At 55.4% G+C, this 3,855-nt stretch overlaps 1 protein-coding gene across 10 annotated transcripts in view; it reads left to right on the forward strand.

The window, feature by feature from the left end:
• The first annotated feature begins 573 nt into the window (after positions 1–573).
• The window catches only part of LPIN3 (lipin 3), an 18,086-nt gene continuing 14,804 nt past the window's right edge, over positions 574–3,855 (forward strand). For 8 of the 10 annotated variants that reach the window (XR_002781941.1, XR_002781946.1, XR_002781945.1 and 5 more), the window contains exon 1: positions 579–731. The gene's annotated coding sequence lies outside the window, so the exon portion shown is untranslated. Of the gene's footprint in view, positions 732–3,257; positions 3,279–3,855 lie in introns of those variants that run through there. The other 2 variants (XR_002781942.1, XR_002781943.1) reach the window with 2 other exon arrangements.

The raw sequence follows: 3,855 nt of genomic DNA on the forward strand, positions 1-3,855 counted from the left end.
GCGGCCTGCTCTCATAGAGTTCAAATTCAAACAAAGAGGCAGACAATAATCATACGGTCATTCAAGCAAATATGAAATTACAATGTGTGGGCTCTGTGAGCATATGATACGAGGGTCCTGCCCAGTCTGGGGGTGGGATGGAGATGGGGGAGTCAGGGAAAGTTGCACCCGAGGAGGGGACGTTTGAGCGCCAGGTACTTCATAAAGTCATTTCATGTAATGTCGACAATCCTGCAAGGTGGCTATTCCCTTTGACAAAGCATAAAACGGGTTCGGATTGTGGAAAACTTACCCAAAGTCACACAGCGAGCTAGAAGCAAAGCCAGCAAGACCTAGGTCGGCCGGAATCGAAGGTCCTTTTTCCTCCGCTCCTGGCAAGGGGCAGGTGGCGGGCTCCCAGCATAGTCCTCCTAAGCAGGTCTAGGACGCGGGGCGGGGGCCTGCGTGGGGCGGGGCCTGAATTCTGACCCCGCCCAGCTTCTATAGGTGAAAGAGCGGCTTAGGGCGTGGGGACTGGGAGGGGGCGGGGTTTCTTCGGGGGTGGAGTCTAGACCGATTGGGGCCTACGGAGGCCGCCCTCTGCTCGTGGAAGGGGCGGAGCCGGGATCTCACCCTGTCCTAGAAGAGCCAGAATCGCCGAGTGTGGGGCTGAGGACGCTACCTGCTGACCCTGTGCACTCAGGTAGAGGCGGCGACTCCGAGTCCCGGAAGTCCAGTGGTCAGCTCCCCAGGTAGGGCCCAACCTGGGCCTGAGAAGACCCCTCTCCGGGTCCTGCTTTGCCCCGCCCATCTGTCCTGCCATCCGACCCTCGTTCCTTCCTGTTCGCGGGCCACGGCCATCTCTTGCCATCAGAAGGGAACTCAGGGGTGGAGGAACTCGCTTCGTCCTGGTTCCCGGCCCAGCAGCTGCGGGCCGCCCCTAACATCCAGAACATGGGATCAAGAGATAAGGAAGTTGACAAACCTCTCAGAGGAGGCTGGCCCAGCGTCACCCTAGGCTGACTGTCTGACTTTGGAGAGGACACCCACCCTCTCTGGTACTGAGTATCCTCAGTTGCAAAGCAGGGTCTGACCCTTGGCCTGCCTGCCCTGAGACTGGCCGGATCGGATTGGGCAGCTGTGAAGGCCGCTGGGGAGCGGGGTTGGTTTTCCCCATTCCACAGCTATAGGAATGCTTATCCTCCTGCTCCCACTGGTCTTAGGTGCAGAGCCCCCTCCTTGCCCCTCCCCCAAATCTGGGAGCTGAAAGGCTGAAAGCTCCCACCCACAGCAGCTCATTCTGGCTTCCCTATGGTGGGGTTGTGTTATGGCCTGTGGGTCTACGGGTGTTCCCAGGACTGGGCTCTGAGGCTTGGGCTCCCTGTGAGGCCTGCCCAGAATCCGCCTGCTCACTTTGCAAACAGTGGGGCCACCATCATGTAGGGCCTTGAATGCTGAGTTAAGAAGTCTAAACTCTCAATTGCAGACAGGGACAGTGCATTGGAGTCTGACTTGCAGTGTCATCAGGACTAGCCTGGGTGAGTGGTCACGATGCCAAAAAAGATGCTGCTGCTGATAGGAGACATGAATGGGCGTTTATTGCACGCAGGTGCTTTACAGGAATTACGTCATTAATTACTCATGCATCTCTTACGTTATCCGCATTTCAGAGGCTGAAACAGGCTCAGAGAGGTGAAATGACTTGCCCAAGGTCACAGCTAGTTAAGTGTGAGGGAGGGGATTAGAACCCAGTCTGGTGCCTTACCCACAGTGTCCTGTTACCACCCAGGATCTAGGCATCAGTAATAAAGCCTTGACCTAGGACAGCAGGAAGAGAAAGGAGGAGTCAGATGAGCAGGAAATTGGGGAAAAGGATTCAGAGGGCTTGGGTCCTGAGAGGAATTCAGCTGACTGGGGTTCCGGGTGGGGGCAGATGAAGTGTTTGATTTTAGACCTGTTAGTTTAGGGTAAAGGACGGCATAGGGGAGCCGAGCAGAGCTTCCCTCGATCTGGAGAAGAGCAAGGAGGCAGAGCTGGTCCTGGCGAGAGGAGATACCTGCAGGAATGGGTGCAGGTAGAGGAGGGGAGCTCGGGACCTGGTTCACAGGAGCCCCCCCAGATGCTGAGCTGGTAGATGTGGGGACATCCATTCATGGGGTGGGGGTGGGGGGAACAGGGAGGGGAATGAATTCTAGGTGGAGAAGGATGTAAAAAATTGAGGCCTCGTTTCACAGAAGGGGAAACTCAGGCCAGAAGGGTGCTTGCCTGAGGACGCTCCATGGGTGGTCAGAGTGAGATCCAGGGCCCCTGGGTGCCATCTCTGCCATCAGCCCTTTCTACTACCTCAGTTGTTTTCAAGCAAGGCCAATTTTGACAATGTTTGGAGACAATCTGGTTGTCACAGCTGAGGGGGGAGTACTGTTGGCATCTAGTAGGTAAAGACCAGGATGCTGCTAAACATCCTACAATCCCCCCCAAACAAAGAACTATCCAGCTCCCAAAGGTCAGTGATTCCAAAGCTGAGAAACTCTGTCCTAGGTTGAGCTGAGCACCGCGCCCACCACCCCCCAAGCTCTTTTGTCCTCACCAGAGCAAATAGCTCATGCTTGGGCCTCCAGCTGGACAGACCTTTGCCCCCACCCCTGGTCTTCTACCTTTCCCAGGCTTGTTCTTTTGTTTCTGGAAGCTTCTGGAAGTTCTTCTCTACTTTTCCTGGGCACCGTGGTCTAGAGCCCAGCCCAGCATGTGTCCGTCCTTGTTAGTCTGTCTCCTCAGACCTATATTCATAGAGTTTGGCGTTAGGTCAGGAGAAACCAAAGTGGAAATTTTCACCCAGCACGGAGTGGGTGCCTTGCAGATGAAACATTCATTAAATTTGAGTGACATTTTTGGGGTCTAAAGAGCTTCATTTGATCCCCAGTTTCACTTTGCAATGCAAATTGTACCTGGTGAGTGTGGAGCTGCACCTTTCTAACAAGCGCCCAGGTGACACTGGTGCCGCTGGACAGGGACCATACATTGAGTGGCAAGGCATTACAGGGCTGTGCAGAGGGGAGCTGTGGGCCAAGCTGTCCTCTCCGCAGACAACTGTGTGGTTTTGTTTGGGGACCATGGAGTAGAAGGAACCATGGTATGGAGTCAGGAAACCAGGATATGAGTCATCCCCTCCTCCCCCCATCTATGGCTTCTTAACAGAGTTTGGATAAGTCACTTAACATCTTTGAGGCGTGGTCTTGCATAGGAGGCAGTCCTCTGGGAGTTCTGATGCGGGGTCTGAAAGAAGGAAGTGCCCCATGGAGGTGGGATGGTCTAGGTCCTGGCAGCCAGAAGGACAGTGGACTACTGGCCTGGCCGGTGGGGAGGGCAATGAACTGAAGCTGGTGGGCAGGCACCATGCCAGTGTGGAGGCGGCTCTCATTATAGCCCTGGCTTTTCTCCGTGGCTGCCACAGCTTCCCGCTTCTGGCTCACCCAGCTGTGTCTGGTGTGGGAAAGCTGGAGAGACCAGTCTGGCTAGGAAAGGAGGAGTAGCCTTGACGGGCCAGGAGCCAGCCCACAGCCTGGATGTGGGTCTGAGGAGTGGGTGTCAGAGCTGAGGACTATGGCCTAGAGACACTGGGGTCAGCTGCGGGTCATGGACAGACTTCCAACCCTCCCAAGGAAACTGGGAAGGACTTTGGACTTTGGGACCTTAAACTGGCAGCTCCCTCTACCTGCAGCTATAGGGGAGGCCAGGCCTTGAGCATCTGACCCCAGGAATAGAGCTGGGCAGAGCCTTAGCTACCTGGTTCCCCACAAATCAGCCATGATAGACCAGCAAGGCCCTTTCCAACTCCTAGGACCTGAAGGCAGCGAGACAGCTGAACCCATTTCTCAG

Source organism: Pteropus vampyrus, unplaced genomic scaffold, assembly GCF_000151845.1.
Source record: "Pteropus vampyrus isolate Shadow unplaced genomic scaffold, Pvam_2.0 Scaffold125, whole genome shotgun sequence".
NCBI classification, from domain to species: domain Eukaryota; kingdom Metazoa; phylum Chordata; class Mammalia; order Chiroptera; family Pteropodidae; genus Pteropus; species Pteropus vampyrus.